Genomic DNA, 22,332 nt, shown 5'->3' with positions numbered 1-22,332 from the left:
CTAGTGAATCTTCTCTGCACTCCCTCCAGTGCCAATATGTCCTTTCTCAGGTAAGGAGACCAAAACTGAACACAATACTCCAGATGTGGCCTCACCAACTCCTTATACAATTGCAGCATAACCTCCCTAGTCTTGAACTCCATCCCTCTAGCAATGAAAGACAAAACTCGATTAGCCTTCTTAATCACCTGTTGCACCTGCACACCAACTTTTTGCGACTCGTGCACCAGCACACCCAGGTCCCTCTGCACAGCTGCATGTTTTAACATCTTACCGTTTAAATAATAATCCATTCTGCTGTTATTCCTCCCGAAATGGATAGCCTCATATTTGGCAACATTGAATTCCATCTGCCAGACCCTAGCCCATTCACCTAACCTATTCAAATCCTTCTGCAGACTTCCGGTATCCTCTGCACATTTTGCTTCACCACTCATCTTAGTGTCGTCTGCAAACTTTGACACATTGCACTTGGTCCCCAACTCCAAATCATCTAGTTAAATTGTGAACAACTGCGGGCCCAACACAGATCCTTGAGGGACCCCACTAGTTACAGGTTGCCAACCAGAGAAACACACATTTATCCCCAGTCTCTGCTTTCTGTTAGTTAACCAATCCTCTACCCATGCTACCACTTTACCCTCAATGCCATGCATCTTTAGTTTATGCAGCAACCTTTTGTTGTGGCACCTTGTCAAAAGCTTTCCGGAAATCCAGATGTACCACATCCATTGGCTCCCCGTTATCTACTGCACTGGTAACGTCCTCAAAAAAGTCTACCAAATTTGTCAGACACGACCTACCCTTTATGAACCCATGCTGCGTCTGCCCAATGGACAATTTCCCTCCAGGTGCCCCGCTTTTTCCTCCTTAGTGATAGATTCCAGCATTTTCCCTACAATCGAAGTTAAGCTTACCGGCCTATAATTACCCGCTTTCTGCCGACCTCCTTTTTTAAACAGTGGTGTCACGTTTGCTACTTTCCAATCCCCTGGGAACACCCCAGAGTCTAGTGAATTTTGATAAATTATCACTAGTACGTTTACAATTTGCCTAGCCATCTCTTTTAACACTGGGATGCATCCCATCAGGGCCAGGAGACGTGTCTACCTTTCGCCCCAGTAGCTTGCCCAATACTGCCTCCTTAGTGATTACAATCATCTCGAGGTCCTCACCTATCATATCTTTATTTCCATCAGTCACTGGCAATGTTATTTGTGTCTTCCACTGTGAAGACTAACCAAAAAAACCTGTTCAGCTCCTCAGCCATTTCCCCGTCTCCTATTATTAAATCTCCCTTCTCATCATCTAAAGGACCAATATTTACCTTAGCCACTCTTTTTTATCTTATATATTTGTAGAATCTTTTACTATCTGCTTTTGTGTTCTGAGCCAGTTTACTTTCATAGTCTACCTTACTCATCTTTATAGCTTTTTTTAGTAGCTTTCCGTTGTCCCCTAAAGACTTCCCAGTCCTCTAGTCTCCCACTAATTTTTGCAACTTTGTATATTTTTTCCCATCAATTTGATACTCTCCCTCACCTCCTTAGATATCCACGGTCGATTTTTCCCCTTTATACCGTCTTTCTTTTTTGTCGGTATGAACCTTTTCTGAACACTGTGAAAGATCGCTCGGAAGGTTCTCCACTGTTCCTCAACTGCTTCACCGTGAAGTCTGTGCTCCCAGTCTACCTTAGCTAGTTCTTCTCTCATCCCATTGTAATCGCCTTTGTTTAAGCACAAAACACGAGTGTTTCATTTTATCTTGTCATCCTCCAATTGTATTTTAAATTCCACCATATTGTGGTCGCTCCTTCCAAGAGGATCCCGAACTATGAGATCATTAATCAATCCTGCCTCATTACACAGGACCAGATCTAGGACAGCTTGTTCCCTTGTAAGTTCCATTACATAGTGTTCCAGGAAATTATCCCGGGCACATTCTATAAACTCCTCCTCAAGGCTGCCTTTACCAACCTGGTTAAACCAATTGACATGCAGATTAAAATCTCGCATGATAACCGCTGTACCATTTCTACATGCATCCGTTATTTCTTTGCTTATTGCCTGCCCTACCATCCTGTTACTATTTGGTGGCCTATAGACTACTCCTATCAGTGACCTTTTCGCCTTACTATTCCTGATTTCCACCCAAATTGATTCAACCTTCTCCTCTATAGCACCAATATCATTCCTTACTATTGCCCGGATGCCACCCTTAAACAACAAAGCTACACCACCGCCCTTACCGTCCATTCTATCCTTTCGTATAGTCTGATACCCTTGGATATTTAACTCCCAGTCGTGACCACCTTTTAACCATGTTTCAGTAATGGCCACTAAATCATAGTCTTTCACGATGATTTGCGCCATCAACTCATTTACCTTTTTTCGTATACTACGAGCATACAGGTAAAATACACTTATGCTGTTTTTTATGTCTTTGTTATGAATCCTAACACCTTGATCAGTAACTTGTCGCAAATTATTTTTCATCTTACCCTTTCTCCTAATTTTCCTTGTCTTTGAACCCATATCTCTACATAATAACCTGTCACGTAACCTGCTGCCTTGATCTCCATGAACCATTATACCGTCCATAGCTTTACCCTTCCCTTCCCACCATCTTTCTAGTTTAAAGTCCTTGTGATCAACCTATGTATCCTATTCGCTAGAACACTGGTCCCAGAATGGTTCAGGTGAAGATCGTCCCAACGGTACAGGTCCCTCCTGCCCCAGTACTGATGCCAATGCCCCATGAAATGGAATCCCTCTTTCACGCACCACTCCTTTAGCCACGTGTTAACTTCCCTAATTTTCTCAACCCTGTGCCAATTGGCACGTAGCTCGGGTAGTAATCCAGAGATTATAACCCTGGATGACCTGTTCTTTAACTTAGTCCCTAGTGTTTGATATTCCCCAAACAGGTCCTCTTTCCTAGTCTTACCGACGTTGTTAGTACCAACGTGGACCACAACAACTGGATCCTCCCCCTCCCTCTCCAAAACACTTGAAGTCGATCAGAGATGTCCCTCACCCTGGCACCGGGCAGCAGCATATCATGCGGGACTCACGATCTGGCTTACAAAGGATGCCATCAATCCCCCTAATTATATAATCCCCTACAACTACCACTTGTCTTTTTGCTCCCCCCTCTTGAATGGCTTCCTGTACCACGGTGCAGTGGTCAGTCAACGCATCCTCCCTACAGCCCTCTCCCTCATCCACACAGGGAGCAAGTACCTCATACCTGTTGGACAAGGTCAAGGGCTGAGGCTCCTCAACTCCTAAACTCAGGATCCCCCTACCTGCCTCCCTTGCAGTCACACCACTCTGTCCCTGACCACTGTCCGAATTAACAGAACTTATTCTACCGGGTGTGACTGCCTCCTGAAACAAAGCTTCCAGGTAATGTTCCCCATCGCTTATGTGCCGCAGTGTGTGCAGCTCGGTCTCCAGCTCATCAATTCTGAGCCGAAGTTCCTCGAGCAGCCAACACTTGCTGCAGACGTGGTCACTGACGGTCTCAATGGGATCCACCAGTTCCATCATCGTACAGGAACAGCACATCGCCTGTCCAGCCATATTCAACTAGTTAATTACTTTTTTTTTATAGAACCGCAAGGATAAACCCGAACACCAACAAAAACACAGCCCTCTCTCGCCAGTCACATGAACTCAGCCACTCACCTAAACTCAGATGCACTCTGTACCAATCAGCACTCCGTGTCTAAAGGCCCTCCTGCCACACATTTTGTACCCTGCCTGATTTTCAATGAGCCAATAGGCCCGCTCCAGGAACTGAACTCTCCAACTGCCACTCGATCTTTAAACTAAGCGCTTTTAAATATGTCCTCACCTCTCCCAGCAACCCTGCAGTCTGTGGCCCGCTCCAGGAACTGAAGTCTCCAACTGCCACTCGATCTGTAAACTAAGCGCTTTTCAATATGCCCTCACCTCTCCCAGCAACCCTGCAGTCTGTGGCCCGCTCCAGGAACTGAAGTCAGTGTCCTTCCTGGTGTCTCTCAGTTGCCCAGCAGGTCCAGACTGATCTCACCACTATCACTCTATCAGTGTCCTTGCTGCTGTCTCTAATTTAACCAGCCGGCCCAGAATGCACCCACCACTGTAACTCTGCCAATTTTCTTGCTGTCTCTTAGTTAAACAGACGGCCCAGACTGTTCTCTCCACTGTCACTCAAGCAGTGTCCTTGCTATTGTCTCACTATTAACCTGCCGGCCCAGAGTGCACCCACCACTGTCACTCTGTCGCTGTCTTTGCTGTTATCTCTCAGTTGCCCACCGGCCCAGACTGCTCCCACTGCCACTTTGTCATTGTCCTTGCTGTTGTCTCTAATTTATGCAGCCGGAGCAGACTGCTCCCACCATTGACACTCTGTCAGTGTCCTTGCTGTTGTCTCTCAGTTACCCAGACTGCCCAGACTGCTCCCACTGTCACTCTGTCAGTGTCCTTGCTTTTGGCTCTCAGTTACCCAGCCGCAGCAGACTGCTCCCACCACTGTCACTCTGTCAGTGTCCTTGCTGTTGTCTCTCAGTTACCCAGACGGCCCAGAGTGCTCCCACTGTCACTCTGTCAGTGTCCTTGCTGTTGTCTCTCAGTTACCCAGCCGGCCCAGACTGCTCCAACTGTCACTCTGTCAGTGTCCTTGCTGTTGTCCCCCAGTTACCCAACCGGCCCAGACTGCTCTCACTGTCACTCTGTCAGTGTCCTTGCTATTGTCTCTCAGTTACCGAGCCGGCCCAGGCTGCTCACACTGTCACTCTGTCAGTGTCCTTGCTGTTGTCTCTCAGTTACCCAGCCGGCCCAGACTGCTCCCACTGTGACTCTGCCAGTGTCCTTGCTGTTGTCTCTCAGTTACCCAGCCGGCCCAGACTGCTCCCACTGTCACTCTGTCACTGTCCTTGCTGTTGTCTCTCAGTTACCCAGACGGCCCAGACTGCTCCCACTGTCACTCTGTCACTGTCCCTGGTGTTGTTTCTCAGTTAACCAGCCGGCCCAGAATGCTCTCGCCAGTGTCACTCCGTCAGTGTCCTTGCTGTTGTCTCTCAGTTAGCCAGCTGACCCAGACTGCTCTCACCACTGTCACTCTGTCAGTGTCTTTGCTGTTGTCTCTCAGTTAGCTAGCCGGCCCAGACTGCTCCCACTGTCACTCTGTCAGTGTCCTTGCTGTTGTCTCTAATTTAACCACCCGGCCCAGAGTTCTCTCACCACTGTCTCTCTGTCGCTATCCTTGCTGTTGTCTCCCAGTTAGCCAGACAACCCAGATGGCTCCCAACACAGTCACTCTGTCAGTGATCTTGCTGTGTGTCTCAGTTAACCAGCCGGCCCAGACTGCTGCCACTGTCACTCTGTCGCAGTTTTTGCTGTTGTCTCTCAGGTACCCAGCAGGTCCAGACTGATCTCACCACATTCACTCTACCAGTGTCCTTGCTGTTGTCTCTAATTTAACCACCCGGCCCAGACTGCTCCCACCACTGTCACTGTGTCGCTATCCTTGCTGTTGTCTCTCAGATAACCAGCCGGCCCAGAGTGCTCTCTCCACTGTCACTCCAGCATTGTCGTTGCTGTTGTCTCTAATTTAGCCAGCCGGTACAGACTGCTCCCACTGTCACTTAGTCAGTGTCCTTGCTGTTGTCTCTCAGTTACCCAGCCGGCCCAGACTTCTCCCACTGTCACTCTGTCAGTGTCCTTGCTGTTGGCTCTCAGTTACCCAGCCGGCCCAGACTGTTCCCACTGTCACTCTGTCAGTGTCCTACCTATTGTCTCTCAGTTATCCAAACGGCCCAGGCTGCTCCCACACTGTCACTCTGTCACTGACCTTGCTGTTGTCTCTCAGTTAACCTGCTTCCCAGACTGCTCTCAGCAATGTCTCTCTGACAGTGTCTAACTGCTGTCTCTGAATTATCGAGCCGGTCAAGACTGCTTCCACCACTGTCATTCTGTCAGTGACTTTGCTGATGTCTCTCAGTTAGGCAGCCTGCCCAGACTGCTGCCGCTATCTCTCGGACAGTGTCCTTGCTGTTGACTCCGAGTTAAGCAGCCGGCCGATACTTAGAATATAGAGACATACAGCACAGAACAGGCCCTTCGGCCCACGATGTTGTACGGAACCTTTGTCCAAGGTTAATCATAGATTAGCGTAGAATTTTCAGTGCAGAAGGAGGCCATTCGGCTCAATGTGTCTGCACCGGCACTTGGAAAGAGCACCCCACCCAAGGTCAACACCTCCACCCAACACTAAGGGCAATTTTGGGCACTAAGAGTAATTTATCATATCCAATCCACATAACATCCAAATATTTGGACTGTGGGAGGAAACCGGAGCACCCGGAGGAAACCCACGCACTCACGGGGAGGATGTGCAGACTCCGACCAGACAGTGACCAAGCCGGAATCGAACCTGGGACCCTGGAACTGTGAAGCAATTGTGCTATCCACAATTTTACCGTGCTGCCCTTAAGAACAAATTAATCTACACTATATCATTCTAGCGTAATGCATGCGCCTATCCAATAGCTGCTTGAAGGTCCCTAATGTTTCCGACTCAACTACTTCCACAGGCAGTGCATTCCATGCCCCCACTACTCTCTGGGTAAAGAACGTACCTCTGACATCTCCCCTATATCTTCCACCTTTCACCTTAAATTTATGTCCCCTTGTAATGGTTTGTTCCACCCGGGGAAAACGTATCTGACTGTCTACTCTATCTATTCCCCTGATCAGCTTATAAACCTCTATCAAGTCGCCCCTCATCCTTCTCCGTTTTAATGAGAAAACGCCTAGCACCCTCAACCTTTCCTCGTAAGACCTACTCTCCATTCCAAGCCACATCCTGGTAAATCTCCTTTGCACGTTTTCCAAAGTTTCCACATCCTTTCTAAAATGAGGCGACCAGAACTGTACACAGTACTCCAAATGTGGCCTTACCAAAGGTTTGTACAGCTGCATCATTACCTCACGGCTCTTAAATTCAATCCCTCTGTTAATGAACGCTAGCACACCATAGGCCTTCTTCACAGCTCTATCCACTTGAGTGGCAACTTTCAAAGATGTATGAACATAGACCCCAAGATCTCTCTGCTCCTCCACATTGCCAAGAACTCTACTGTTAACCCTGTGTTCCGCATTCATATTTGTCCTTCCAAAATGGACAACCTCACACTTTTCAGGGTTAAACTCCATCTGCCACTTCTCAGCCCAGCTCTGCATTCTGTCTATGTCTCATTGCATCCGACAACAGCCCTCCTCACTATCCACAACTCCACCAATCTTCGTATCGTCTGCAAATTTACTGACCCACCCTTCAACTCCCTCACACAAGTCATTAATGAAAATCACAAACAGCAGAGGACCCAGAACTGATACCTGCGGTACGCCACTGGTAACTGGGATCAAGGCTGAATATTTGCCATCCACCACCACTCTCTGACTTCTATCGGTTAGCCAGTTTGTTATCACACTGGTCAAAATTTCCCACTATCCCATGCCTCCTTACTTTCTGCATAAGCCGACAATGAGGAACCTCATCAAATGCCTTACTAAAATCCATGTACACTACAACCACTGCTTTACCTTCATCCACATGCTTGGTCACCTCCTCAAAGAATTCAATAAGACTTGTAAGGCAAGACCTACCCGACACAAATCCGTGCTGACTATCCCTATTCAAGCAGTGTCTTTCCAGATGCTCAGCAATCCCATCCTTCAGACCCCTTTCGATTACTTTGCCTGCCACAGAAGTAAGACTAACTGGCCTGTAATTCCCAGGGTTATCCCTAGTTCCTTTTTTGAACGGGGGCACGACATTCGCCTCTCTCCAATCCACTGGTACCACCCCTGTTGACAGTGAGGACGAAAAGTTCATTGCCAACGGCTCTCCAATTTCATCTCTTGCTTCTCATAGAATCCTTGGATATATCCCGTCAGGCCCAAAGGACTTGTATATCCTCAAGTTTTTAAAATTGCCCAACACATGTTCCTTCCCAACAAGTATTTCCTCGAGCTTACCACTCTGTTTCACACTGTCCTTTCCGGCAATGTGGCCCCTCTCATTTGTAAATACAGAAGAAAGGTATTCGTTCAAGACCTCTTCTATCTCTTCAGACTCAATACACAATTTCCCGCTACTGTCCTTGATCGGACCTACCCTCGCTCTAGTCATTCTCATATTTCTCACATATGTGCAAAATGCCTTGGGGGTTTCCTTGATCCTACCCGCCAAAGATTGTTCATGCCCTCTCTTAGCTCTCCGAATACCTTTCTTCAGTTCCCTCCTGGCTATCTTGTATCCCTCCAGCGCCCTCTCTGAACCTTGTTTCCTCAGCCTTCCATAAGTCTCATTTTTCCTCTTAACGACATTCAACCTCTCTTGTCAACCATGGTTCCCTCACTCTACCATCCATTCCCTGCCTGACAGGGACATACATATCAAGGACACGTAGTACCTGTTCCTTGAACAAGTTCCACATTTCATTTGTGTCCTTCCCTGACATCCTATGTTCCAAACCTATGCACTTCAATTCTTGTCTGCCAACAGCGTATTTACCCTTCCCCCAATTGTAAACCTTGCCCTGTTGCACGCACCTATCCCTGTCCATTACTAAAGTGAAAGTCACAGAACTGTGGTCACTATCTCCAAAATGCTCCCCCACTAACAAATCTATCACTTGCCCTGGTTCGTTACCAAGTACCAAAACCAATATTGCCTCACCTTTGGTCGGACAATCTACATACTGTGTTAGAAAAGCTTCCTGGACACACTGCACAAACATCACCCCATCCAAACTATTTGATCGAAAGACTTTCCACTCAATGTTTGGGAAGTTGTAGTCACAGATGACTACTACCCTGTGACTTCTGCACCTTTCCAAAATCTGTTTCCCAATCTGCTCCTCCAAATCTCTGCTACTATTGGGGGGCCTATAGAAAGCTCCCAACAAGGTGACTGCTCCTTTCCTATTTCTGACTTCAACCCATACAACCTCAGTAGGCAGATACTCCTCGAACTGCCTTTCTGTAGCAGTTATACTATCTCTAATTAACAATGCCCCCCCCCCCCCACCTCTTTGACCACCGTCCCTAATCTTATTGAACCATCTATAACCAGGGACCTCCAACAACCAGTTCTGCCCCTCTTCGATTCAAGTTTCCGCGATGGCAACCACATCGTAGTCCTAAGTACCGATCCATGCCTTAAGTTCACCCACCTTATTCCTGATGCTTCTTGCGTTGAAGTATACTTCAACCCATCTCCGTGCCTGCAAGTACTCTCCTTTGTCAGTGTTCCCTTCCGCACTGCCTCATTACACGCTTTTGCGTCCTGAATATCGGCTACCTTAGTTGGTGGACTACAAATCCGGTTCCCATTCCCCTGCCAAATTAGTTTCAACCCTCCCAAAGAGTACTAGAAAACCTCACGCCCAGGATATTGGTGCCCCTCTGGTTCAGATGCAACCCGTCCTGCGTGTACAGGTCCCACCTTCCCCAGAATGCGCTCCAATTATCCAAACACCTGAAGCCCTCCCTCCTACACCATTCCTGCAGCCACGTGTTCAACTGCACTCTCTCCCTATTCCTCGCCTCGCTATCACGTGGCACACCGGCAAAAAACCAGTGATGACAACTCTGTCTGTCCTGGCTTTTAACTCCCAGCCTAACTCCCAAATCTCGTTTATTACCTCCACACCCTTTTCCTACCTGCGTCGTTGGTACCGATGTGCACCACGGCTTCTGGCTGGTCCCCCTCCCCCTTAAGGATCCTGAAGACACGATCCGAGACGTCCCTGACCCTGGCACCCGGGAGGCAACATACCTTCCGGGAGTCTCGTTCACGACCACAGAATCTCCTATCTATTCCTCTAACCGTCGAATCTTCTGCTACTATTGCTTTTCTATTTCCCCGCTTCCCTTCTGAGCCCCAGAGCCAGGCTCAGTGCCAGAGACCTGGCCTCATCTAACTCCTCATCTAACTCCCTCAGTCACCAAACTCTCACTATAGCACTCAAATGCACCAAATTCAGCACTCACTCAGTCACCAAACTCTCACTATAGCACTCAAATGCACCAAATTCAGCACTCCCTCAGTCACCAAACTCTCACTATAGCACTCAAATGCACCAAATTCAGCACTCCCTGAGTCACCAATCTCTCACTATAGCACTCAAATGCACCAAATTCAGCACTCCCTCAGTCACCAAACTCTCACTATAGCACTCAAATGCACCAAATTCAGCACTCTCTCAGTCACCAAACTCTCACTATAGCACTCATATGCACCAAATTCAGCACTCCCTCAGTCACCAAACTCTCACTATAGCACTCATATGCACCATATTCAGCACTCCCTCAGTCACCAAACGCTCACTATAGCACTCATATGCACCAAATTCAGCACTCCCTCAGTCACCAAACTCTCACTATAGCACTCATATGCACCAATTTCAGCACTCCCTCAGTCACCAAACTCTCACTATAGCACTCATATGCACCAAATTCAGCACTCCCTCAGTCACCAAACTCTCACTATAGCACTCATATGCACCAAATTCAGCACTCCCTCAGTCACCAAACTCTCACTATAGCACTCATATGCACCAAATTCAGCACTCCCTCAGTCACCAAACTCTCACTATAGCACTCAAATGCACCAAATTCAGCACTCCCTCAGTCACCAAACTCTCACTATAGCACTCAAATGCACCAAATTCAGCACTCCCTCAGTCACCAAACTCTCACTATAGCACTCAAATGCACCAAATTCAGCACTCCCTCAGTCACCAAACTCTCACTATAGCACTCAAATGCACCAAATTCAGCACTCCCTCAGTCACCAAACTCTCACTATAGCACTCATATGCACCAAATTCAGCACTCCCTCAGTCACCAAACTCCCACTATAGCACTCATATGCACCAAATTCAGCACTCCCTCAGTCACCAAACTCTCACTATAGCACTCATATGCACCACATTCAGCACTCCCTCAGTCACCAAACTCTCACTATCGCACTCATATGCACCAAATTCAGCACTCCCTCAGTCACCAATCTCTCACTATAGCACTCATATGCACCAAATTCAGCACTCCCTCAGTCACCGAACTCTCACTATAGCACTCAAATGCACCAAATGCAGCACTCCCTCAGTCACCAAACTCTTACTATAGCACTCATATGCACCAAATTCAGCACTCCCTCAGTCACCAAACTCTCACTACAGCACTCAAATGCACCAAATTCAGCACTCCCTCAGTCACCAAACTCTCACTATAGCACTCATATGCACCAAATTCAGCACTCCCTCAGTCACCAAACTCTCGCTATAGCACTCATATGCACCAAATTCAGCACTCCCTCAGTCACCAAACCCTCACTATAGCACTCAAATGCACCAAATTCAGCACTCCCTCAGTCACCAAACTCTCACTATAGCACTCATATGCACCAAATTCAGCACTCCCTCAGTCACCAAACTCTCACTATAGCACTCATATGCACCAAATACAGCACTCCCTCAGTCACCAAACTCTCACTATAGCACTCAAATGCACCAAATCCAGCACTTCCTCAGTCACCAAACTCTCACTATCGCACTCATATGCACCAAATCCAGCACTCCCTCAGTCACCAAACTCTCACTATAGCACTCAAATGCACCAAATTCAGCACTCCCTCAGTCACCAAACTCTCACTATCGCACTCATGTGCACCAAATCCAGCACTCCCTCAGTCACCAAACTCTCACTATAGCACTCAAATGCACCAAATTCAGCACTCAGTGCAAAACTGAAGCCAATTCCCAGCTCTTTAGTTTTGCTGGCATTGAGGGAGAGATTGTTGTCGCTACACCACTCCACTAGGTTCTCTATCTCCCTCCTGTATTCGGACTCGTCGTTTTTCGAGATCCGGCCCACTGTGGTCGTATCGTCAGCAAACTTGTAGATGGAGTTGGAACCAAGTTTTGCCACGCAGTCGTGTGTGTACAGGGAGTAGAGTAGGGGGCTAAGTGCGCAGCCTTGCGGGGCGCTGGTGTTGAGGACTATTGTGGAGGAGGTGTTGCTGTTCATTCTTACTGATTGTGGCCTGTTGGTCAGAAAATCGAGGATCCAGTTGCAGAGTGGGGAGCCAAGTCCTAGGTTTTGAAGCTTTGATATAAGCTTGGCTGGGATTATGGTGTTGAAGGCGAAGCTATAGTCAATAAATAGGAGTCTGATGTAGGAGTCCTTGTTTTCAAGATGCTCTAGGGATGAGTGTAGGGCCAGGGAAATGGTGTAAGATGTGGACCGGTTGCAGCGGTATGCAAATTGCAGTGGATCAAGACATGCTGAGAGTATGGAGGTGATGCGCTTCATGATCAACCTCTCGAAGCACTTCATTACGACAGACGTCAGGGCCACTGGTCGGTAGTCATTGAGGCAAGTTGCCTGGTTCTTCTTTGATACCGATATGATGGTGTGGGTCAGTGTGTGTTTATGTGGGGGGGGGTTAGTGTGTGTGTGGGGGGGTGGTTAGTGTGTGTGTGTGTGTGGGGTGGGGGCGGTTAGTGTGTTGGGAGGTGGTTAATGTGTGTGTGGGGGGGGGTTAGTGCGTTGTGAGGTGGTTAGTGTGTGTGGCGCGGGGTTAGTGCGTGTGGCGGGGGATTAGTGTGTGAGGGGGTTCTTATATGTGGGGGAGTTAGTGTGTGGGGAGAGGGGTTAGTGTGTGGGGGGTTTAGTGTGTGAGGGGGGTTAGTGTGTGTGCGGGGGTTAGTGTGCGTGTGGGGGTTAGTGTGTGTGCGGGGGTTAGTGTGTGTGTGGGAGTGTTAGTGCGTGTGTTGGGGTTTAGTGTGTGTGGGGGGGTTAGTGTGGGTGGGAAGGTTAGTGTGTGTGGGGCGGTTAGTGTGCGTGGTGGATTTAGTGTGTGTGTGTGTGGTGGGGGTTTTAGTGTGTGAGTGTGTGAGGGGGTGTTAGTGTGTGTGTGGGAGTGTTAGTGCGTGTGTTGGGTTTATTGTGTGTGTGGGGGGTTAGTATGTGTGGGGACGTTAGTGTGTGTGTGTGGGGCGGTTAGTGTGGTGGATATAGTGTGTGTGTGGTGGGGGTTTTAGTGTGTGAGGGGGTTTAGTGTGTGTGGGCGGGCAGTTAGTGTGTGTGGTGGGGTGGAGTTTGTTTTGTGTGTGGGGGGGCGGTTAGTGTTTGTGTGGGGTGGAGTAATGTGCGAGGGGTCTGTTCAGTCTGTGTGTGTGTGGGAGTTAGTGTGTGTTGGGGGTTAGTGTGTGTGGGGGAGTTAGAGTGTGTGCGGGAGGGTTAGTGCGTGTGTTGGGTTTATTGTGTGTGTGGGGGGTTAGTATGTGTGGGGACGTTAGTGTGTGTGTGTGGGGCGGTTAGTGTGGTGGATATAGTGTGTGTGTGTGGTGGGGGTTTTAGTGTGTGAGGGGGTTTAGTGTGTGTGGGCGGGCAGTTAGTGTGTGTGGTGGGGTGGAGTTTGTTTTGTGTGTCGGGGGGGCGGTTAGTGTTTGTGTGGTGTGGAGTAATGTGCGAGGGGTCTGTTCAGTCTGTGTGTGTGTGGGAGTTAGTGTGTGTTGGGGGTTAGTGTGTGTGGGGGAGTTAGAGTGTGTGCGGGAGGGTTAGTGCGTGTGTGGGGTTTTAGTGTGTGAGTGGGTGAGGGGGGGTTAGTGTCTGTGTGTGTGTGTGGGGGGGGGGTTAGTGTGCGTGGGGGGGATAGTGTGTGTGTGTTGGGGGTTAGTGTGTGGGGGGGGGGAGTTAGAGTGTGTGCGGGAGGGTTAGTGCGTGTGTGGGGTTTTAGTGTGTGAGTGTGTGAGGGGGGGTTAGTGTGTATGGGGCTGTTACTGTGTGTGTTTGTGTGTGGGGGGGGGGGGTTAGTGTGTGCGGGGGGATTAGTGTGTGTGAGATTATCATAGATTATCATAGAATTTACAGTGCGGAAGGAGGCCATTCGGCCCATCGAGTCTGCACTTGCTCTTGGAAAGAGCACCCTCCCCAAGGTCCACACCTCTACCCTATCCCCATAACACAGTAACCCCACCCAACACTAAGTGCACTTTTGGACACTAAGGGTAAATTATCATGGCCAATCCACCTAACCCGGACATTTATGGACCGTGGGAGGAAACCGGAGCACCCGGAGGAAACCCATGCACACACGGGGAGGACGTGCAGACTCCGCACAGACAGTGACCCAAGCCAGAATCGAACCTGGGACCCTGGAGCTGTGAAGCAATTGTGCTATCCACAATGCTACAGTGCTGCCCACAACGTGAGGGGTTGGGGGTAATGTGTGCGTGGGGGGGGGGGGTTAGTGTGTGCGTTTGTGTGTGGCGGGGTAGTGTGTGTTTGAGGCCGGTTAGAGTGTGTGTGCGTGTGAGGGTGGGGGTGTTAGTGTGTGTGAGTACGGTTAGTGTGTTTGCGTGTGGGGGGTGGGTGTTTAGTGTCGGTGGTGGGGTGTTACTGTATGTGTGGGAGGGTGCTACTGTGTGTGTGGGGGAGTTAGTGTGTGTGTGGGTTAGTGTGTGTGTGTGTGGGGGGGGGGGGTTATTGTGTGTGAGGGGGGTTCGTGTGTGTTTGGGTAGGTTAGTGTCCGTGGGGCGTCAGTGTGTGTAGGGTTGGTTAGTGTGTGTGTGGGGGGGGGGGGTTAGTGTGTCTGGGGGGGGTAAGTGTGTGTGATGGTGGGCTTAGTGTATGTGAGTGTGTGGGGGGCGGATTAGTGTGTGTGAGGGGTGTTAGTGTGTGTGGGGCGGGTTAGTGTGGGTGTGAGGGGGTTAGTGCGTGTGTCTGGGTTGTTTAGTGTGTGTGGGGGGATTAGTGTGTGTGTGAGGGGGGTTACTGTGTGCGCGGGGGTTAGTGTGTGTGTTTTGGTGAGGTTAGTGTCAGTGGGGCGTCAGTGTGTGGGGGTAGGTTAGTGTGTGTGTGTGTGGGGGGTTTAGTGTGTCTATGGGGTACGTGTGTGTGGGGGGATGGTGTTCGTGTATGTGAGTGTGTGGGGGAGGGGGGTTAGTGTGTGTGTGGGTGGTTAGTGTGTGTGTTGGTAGGGTGTTAGTGTGTATGTGTGGGAGAGTTAGTGTGTGTGGGGGGGGTGTTAGTGTTTGTGTGTGGGTTAGTGTGTGTGTGTGTGTGTGGGGGTTAGTGTGTGTGGGTGGGGGGTTAGTGTGTGAGGGTGGGGGTTAGTGTGTGTGTGGGGGTAGTGCGTGTGTGGGGGAGTGTGTGTGTGGGGCGGAGGTTAATGCGTGTGTGGGTGGGGGGTGGGTTAGTGTGTGTGTGGGGTGGGGTAGCGTGTGTTGAGTGGTTAGTATGTGTGTGGGGTTTTGTTTGTTTGCGAAGGTTAGTGTGTGTGTGGGGTGGGGGTAAGTGTGTGTGTGGGGTCTGTTTTTGGGAGGACACAGTGAGTGAGTGGCGGGGTCATTGTGTGTGTGGGGCGTGGGTCTGTGTGTGTGTGTGGGGGGTTAGTGTGTGTGGGGTGGGGCCAGCGTGTGTGGGGAGTTAATGGGTGTGGCGGGTTTAGTGTGTGTGTGTGGGGGGGGGTAGTGTATGTGTGGGGTGAGGGGTTAGAGTGTGTCTGTGAGGGGGTGTTATTGTGTGTGGGGGGTGAGTGTGTCTGGCGGTGTTAGTGTGTGTGGGTGGGGGGATACGTGTGTTCGGGGCGTTATTGTGTGTGTGGCGTTAGTGTGTGTGTGGGAGGGTTACGGTGTGTGGGGGTGTTGGTGTGTGTGGGAGGGTTGTGTGTGTGTTTGGGGGTTAGTGTGTGAGGGTGGGGGTTAGTGTGTGTGGGGAGGTAGTGCGTGTGTGGGGGATGGTGTGTGTGTGTGTGTGTGGGGGGGTTATTGCGCATGTGGGGGGGTTAGTGTGTGTGTGTGGGGGTGGTTAGTGTGTGTTGGGGGTTAGTTTGTGTCGGGGATTAGTGTGTGGGGGGGACTATTGTGTGTGTGTGTGGGGGGGGTAAGTTTGTGTGGGGGGAGGTTAGTGTGTGTGTGGTGGGCTCAGTGTGCGTGCGGGGAAGTTATTGTGTGTGAGGGGGGTTAGTGGGTGTGGCGGGGTTAGTGAGTGTGGGTGGGGTGGGTTTGTGTGTGTGTGTCGGGGAGGGTTAGTGTGTGTGGGGTTCGGTTTGTGTGTGTGTGGTGGGGTTAGTTTGTGTGTGTGGGGGGTTGTTAGTGTGTGCCTGTGAGGGGGTGTTATTGTGTGTGAGGGGTTGAGTGTGTGTGTGGGGTGTGTGTGTGGGGGGGAGGTTAATGCGTGTGTGGGTGGGAGGTTAGTGTGTGGGTGGGGGGTAGTGTGTGTTGGGGGCTTAGAATGTGTGTGGGGGTTCAGTTTGTTTACGGAGGTTAGTGTGTGTGTGGGGTGGGGTAAGTGTGTGTGGGGGGCAGTGTGTATGGGGGGGCTTAGTGTGTGAGTGGTGGGGTCAATGTGTGTGAGGGGTGAGTGTGTGTGTGCGGGATTAGTGTGTGTGTATGGCTTGGGTCAGTGTGTGTGTGGGCGGGTGGGTTGGTGTGTGTGGGGTGGGGCCAGTGTGTGTGGGGGGTTAGTAGATGTGGCGGGGTTAGTGTGTGTATGTGTGTGTGGGGGGTGTTAGTGTATGTGTGGGGTGAGTGGTTAGTGTGTGTCTGCGAGGGGATGTTAGTGTGTGGGGGGGAATTAGTGTGTTCAGGGGGTTAGTGTGTGTGGTGTTAGTGTGTGTGTGGGAGGGTTACGGTGTGTGGGGGGTTGCTGTGTGTGGGAGGGTTGTGTGTGTGTGGGGGAGGGTGTGTGTGTGTGTGGGGGGGGTGTTTATTGCGCGTGTGGGGGGGGGGGTGGATGTGTGTGTGTGTGTGTGGGAGGGTTAGTGTGTGTTGGTGGTTAGTGTGTGTGTCGGGGTTTAGTGTGTGTATGGGGGGTTAGTGTGTGTGTGTGGGGGGGGGGTGTCAGTGTGTGCGGGGTGGCGGTTAGTGTGTGTGTGGTGGTGTCAGTGTGTGGGGGTGTTAGTGTGTGTGGCGGGGGTCAGTGTGTGTGGGGGAGGGGTTAGTATGTGTGGGGTGGGGCCAGTGTGTGTGAGGGGGTTAGTGTGTGTGTGATGGGCTCAGTGTGCGTGCGGGGGAGTTATTGTGTGCGAGTGGGGTTAGAGGGTGTGGCGGGGTTAGTGTGTGTGGGTGGTGTGGGTTTGTGTCTGTGTGTCGGGGGGGTTAGTGTGTGTGGGGTTGGGTCAGTGTGTGTGTGTTGGGGGGTTAGTGTGTGTGTGAGGGGGGAGTTAGTGTGTGTCTGTGAGGGGGTGTTATTGTGTGGGGGGGGTTGAGTGTGTGTGGCGGTGTTAGTTTGTGGGGGGGGGGGTTCGTGTGTGCGTCGGGGGGTGGGGTTAGTGCGCGTGTGGGGGGTGGTTAGTGTGTGGGGGGGGTCAGTGTGTGGGGGGGGGTTAGTGTGTGTGGGTTGGGGGTTAGTGTGTGTGGGAGGGTTTAGTGTGTGTGTGGGGGGTTCGTGTGTACGTGGGGGGGGGGGAGTTATTGTGTGTGAGGTGGTTAGTGGGTGTGGCGAGGTTAGAGTGTGGGTTCGTGTGTTTGTGTGCGTGTGTGTCGGGGGGGTTAGTGTGCGTGGGGCTGGGTTCGTGTGTGTTTGGGGGGGTTAGTGTGTGTGGTAGGGTTGTGTGTGTGTTTGGGGGTTAGTGTGTGAGGGTGGGGGGTTACTGAGTGTGTGGGGGTAGTGCGTGTGTGGGGAGGTTAATGCGTGTGTCGGGGGTGTTAGTGTGTGTGTGTGGGGTAGTGTGTGTTGGGGGTTAGTGTGTGTGTGGGGGTTTAGTTTGTGTGCGGATGTTAGTGTGTGTGTGAGGGGGTTAGTGTGTGTGTGGGGGGGGTTAGTGTGTGTGTGTGTGTGTGCGGGCTTAGTGGAGTGGGGGTGTTAGTGTGTGTGAGGGGTTAATGTGTGTGTGTGTGTGTGCGAGCTTAGTGGAGTGGGGGTTTTAGTGCGTGTGAGGGGTTAATGTGTGTGTGTGGTGGGGGGTCAGTGTGTGTGGTTGAGGGGTTAGTCTGTGGGGTGGGACCAGTGTGTGTGGGGGGTTAGTGTGTGTGGTGGGCTCAGTGTGCGTGCGGGGGAGTCATTGTGTGTGAGAGGGGTTAGTGCGTGTGGCGGGGTTAGTGTGTGGGGGGTGGGTTTGTGTGTGTGTCGGTAGGGGGGGGGGTTAGTGTGCGTGGGGTTGGGTTAGTGTGTTGTGTGGGGGGTTAGTGTGTGTGTGTGTGGGGGGGGAGTTAGTGTGTGTCTGTGAGGGGGTGTTATTGTCTGTGGGTGGTTGAGTGTGTGTGGCGGTGTTAGTTTGTAGGGTGTTGGGTTAGTGTGTGTGTCGGGGGGGGTTAGTGCGCGTGTGGGGGGTGCGTTAGTGTGTGTGGGGGGTTCCAGTGTGTGTGGGGGGGTTTAATGTCTGTGAGGGAGGTTAGCGTGTGTGGGGGGTTAGTGTGTGTGTGGAGGGGTTAGTGTGAATGGGCGGGTTAATATGTGTTGGGGGTTAGTGTGTGTGTTGGGGGTTAGTGTGTGCCTGAGGGGGGGTAGTGTATGTGTTTCAGGGAGGTTCGTGTCTGTGGGGCGTCAGTGTGTGGGGGTTGGTTAGTGTGTGGGCGGGTTAGTGTGTCTGGGGGTAACTGTGTGGTGGTGGGGTTAGTGTGTGTGAGTGTGTGTGTGTGTGTGTGTGGGGGGGGGGTTAGTGTGTGTGCGTGTGGGGGGTTGGGGGGTAAGTGTGTGTGTGTGTTCGTGGGGTGTTAGTGTGTGTGTGGTTGGGTTAGTTTGTGTGGGGGGTTACTGTGTGTGGTAGGGTTGGTGTGTGTGGGGGTGTTGTGTGTGTGTGTTTGAGGTTTAGTGTGTGAGGGTGGGGGGGTTAGAGTGTGTGAGGGGGTAGTGCGTGTGTGTGGGGGGAGTGTGTGTGTGTGTATGGGAGGGGATGATGCGTGTGTGGGGGTGGGGTTATTGTGTGTGTGGGGCGTTAGCGTGTGTTGGTAGTTTAGTGTGTGTGGGGGGGGGTTAGTGTGTGTGGGGGGGGGGTTACTGTGTGTGTGGGGGTTAGCGTGTTTGTGGGGAAGGCTGGTGTGTGGGGGGGTTAGTGTGTGTGTGTGTGCGGGTTTAATGGAGTGGGGGTGTTAGTGTGTGTGGGTGGGGAGGGGCGTCAGTGTGTGTGGGGGGTGTTAGCCTGTGTGGGGTTGTGCCAATGCGTGTGGGGGGCGGGGGTTAGTGTGTGTGGGGGTGTCAGTGTTTGTGAGGGGGTGTTATTGTGTGTTAGGGTGGTTGGTTAGTATGGCGGGGTTAGTGTGCGGGTGGGGGTTTAGTGTGTGTGTGTGCCGTGGGGGTTTGTGTGTGTGGGGTTGGATTAGTGTGTGTTTGTGTGTGGGGGTGGTTAGTGTGTGTGTGGGGAGGTTAGTAAGTCTGTGGTTGAGGGGGTTAATGTGCGTGTGGGGAGGGGTTAGTGTGTGTGAGTGGGGGGGGTGTAGTGTTTGTGGAGGGGTAGCGTGTGCGTGGAGAGACGTTTGCGTGTGTATATTAGAGTCTGTGTGTGTCTGTATTTCTGTGTATGGTAGTGTATCTGTGAGTGTCTGTGTGTGTGTGTATTAGTGTCTCTATGTGTGTGTGTGTGTGGCTCTATTAGTGTGTGTGTTTCTGTATTAATGTCTCTATCGGTCTGAGAGCTGTGTACTCGTGTCTCTCTGTGTGTGAGTGTCTGTATTAGTGTCTCTGTGAATCAGTGAGTGTTTGTATTAGTATCTGTGTGTTTGCGTTAGTGTGTTTATTAGCGCATGTGTATGTGTGATTGTTTGTATTAGTGTCGTTGTTTGTGTGTGAATGTATGTGTGTGTGTGTATTAGTGCCAGTGTGTGTCTGTGAGCGTGTGTATTAGGAATGTGTGTGTGAGTGTGTGTGTGTACTGGTGCCAGTGTCTGTCTATGAGTACGTGTATTAGTGTCTGTGTGTGTGAGTGTGTGTATTAGTATCTGTATGTGTGTCTGTGAGTGTGTATTAGTGTAACTATGTGTCAGTGAGTGTGTGTATTAGTGTCTCTGTGTGTGTGAGTGTGTGTATTAGTGTTTGTTTGTGTCTGAGTGTGTGTGAGAATGTGTGCATTAGTGTATGTGTGCGTGTGAGTGTATTAGTGGCTATGTGTGTGAGTGTCTCTATTAATGTGTGTGTATTTGTGTATTAGTGTCTCTGTCGGTCTGTGAGCTGTGTACAAGTGCCCCTGTGTGAGTGAGTTTGCGTATTAGTGTATCTGTGTGTCTGTAAATGTGTATTAGTGTGTTTGTGTGTGTACTAGTTTCTGCGATTGTCTGTGAGTGTGTGTATTAGTGTCTGTGTGTGTCTGTAAGTGTGTTAATTAGTGTCTCTGTGTGTCTGTGAGTGTGTGCATTGCAATCTCCCTGTGTCTGTGAGTGTGTATATTGTTGTCTCTGTGTATCAGTGAGTGTGTGTATTAGTTTCTGTGTGTGTGTGTTCAGTGTGTGTATTAGTGCACGTGTGTGTGACTGTGTGTATTAGTGTCGCTGTGTGTGTGTGAGTGTGTGCATTCGAGTCACCCTGTGTCTGTGAGTGTGTATATTATTGTCTCTGTGCATCAGTTATTGTGTGTATTAGTGCCTGTGTGTGTGTTAGTGTCTGTGTGTATTAGTGCCAGTGTCTGTCTGTGAGTGCGTGTATTAGTGTGTGTGTGTGTGTGTGTGTGTGTGTAGTCGTGTCTGTATGTGTGTCTGTGAGTGTGTCTTAGTGTCTCTGTGTGCTTGCGAGTGTGTATTTGTGTTTCTGGCAGCCTGTGAGTGTGTATTAGTGCCAGCGTGTGTCTGTGAGAAGATAAGAACATAAGAACTAGGAGCAGGAGTCGGCCATCTGGCCCCCCGAGCCTGCTCCGCCATTCAATGAGATCATGGCTGATCTTTTGTGGACTCAGCTCCACTTTCCGGACCGAACACCATAACCCTTAATTCCTTTATTCTTCAAACAACTATCTATCTTTATCTTAGAAACATTTAATGAAGGAGCCTCTATTGCTTCACTGGGCAAGGAATTCCATAGAATATAGGTTCCTCCTAAACTCAGTCCTAACTCTACTTCCCCTTATTGTGAGGCTATGCCCCCCTAGTTCTGCTTTCACCCGCCAGTGGAAACAACCTGCCCGCATCTATCCTATCCTTTCCCTTCATAATTGTATTTGTTTCTCTAAGATCCCCCCTCATCCTTCTAAATTCAAACGAGTACAGTCCCAGTCTAGTCAACCTCTCCTTGTAACCCAACCCCTTCAGCTCTGGGATTAACCTAGTGAACCTCCTCTGCACACCCTCCAGTGCCAGTACGTCCTTTCTCAAGTAAAGAGACCAAAACTGACCACAATAGTCCATGTGTGGCCTCACTAACACCTTATACAATTGCAGCACATCCTCCCTAGTCTTAAACTCCATCCCTCTAGCAATGAAGGACATAATTCCATTTGCCTTCTTAATCACGTGTTGCACCTGGAAACCAACTTTTTGCGACTCATGCACTAGCACACCCAGGTCTCTCTGCACAGCAGCATGTTTTTATATTTTATCATTTAAATAATAATCCCTTTTGCTGTTATTCCTACCAAAATGGATAACCTTACATTTGTCAACATTGTATTCCATCTGCCAGATTCTAGCCCATTCACTTAGCCTATCCAAATCCCTCTGCAGACTTCCAGTATCCTCTGCACTTTTTGCTTTACCACTCATCTTAATGTCCTCTGCAGACTTGAACACATTGCCCTTGGTCCCCAACTCCAAATCATCTATGTAAATTGTGAACAGTTGTGGCCCCAACACTGATCCCTGAGGGACACCCTAGCTACTGATTGCCAACCAGAGAAACACCCATTAATCCCCACTCTTTGATTTTTATTAATTAATCAATCCTCTATCCATGCTACTAATTTCCCCTGAATGCCATGCATCATTATCTTATGCAGCAACCTTTTGTGTGGCACCTTGTCAAAGGCTTTCTGGAAATCCAGATATACCACATCCATTGGCTCCCCGTTATCTACCGCACTGGTAATGCCCTCAAAACATTCCACTGAATTAGTTAGGCACGACCTTGCTTTATGAATCCATGCTGCGTCTGCCCAATGGGACAATTTCCATTCGGATGCCTCGCTATTTCGTCCTTGATGATAGATTCCAGCATCTTCCCTACAATTTGCAATAGTAATAGGAGACTCTATAGTCAGGGGCACAGATAGGCGATTCTGTGGACGTGAAAGTGACTCCAGGATGATATGTTGCCTCCCTGGTTCCAGGGTCCAGGATGTCTCCGAACGGGTAGAGGGCATCCTGAAGGGGGAGGGCAAACAGGCAGAGGTCGTTGGACATATTGGCA

The sequence above is a fragment of the Scyliorhinus torazame genome, chromosome 20 (assembly GCF_047496885.1).
Source record: "Scyliorhinus torazame isolate Kashiwa2021f chromosome 20, sScyTor2.1, whole genome shotgun sequence".
Classification (NCBI taxonomy): domain Eukaryota; kingdom Metazoa; phylum Chordata; class Chondrichthyes; order Carcharhiniformes; family Scyliorhinidae; genus Scyliorhinus; species Scyliorhinus torazame.
The sequence above is the reverse complement of the archived record's forward strand: the minus strand, read 5'-3'. Positions refer to the sequence as shown.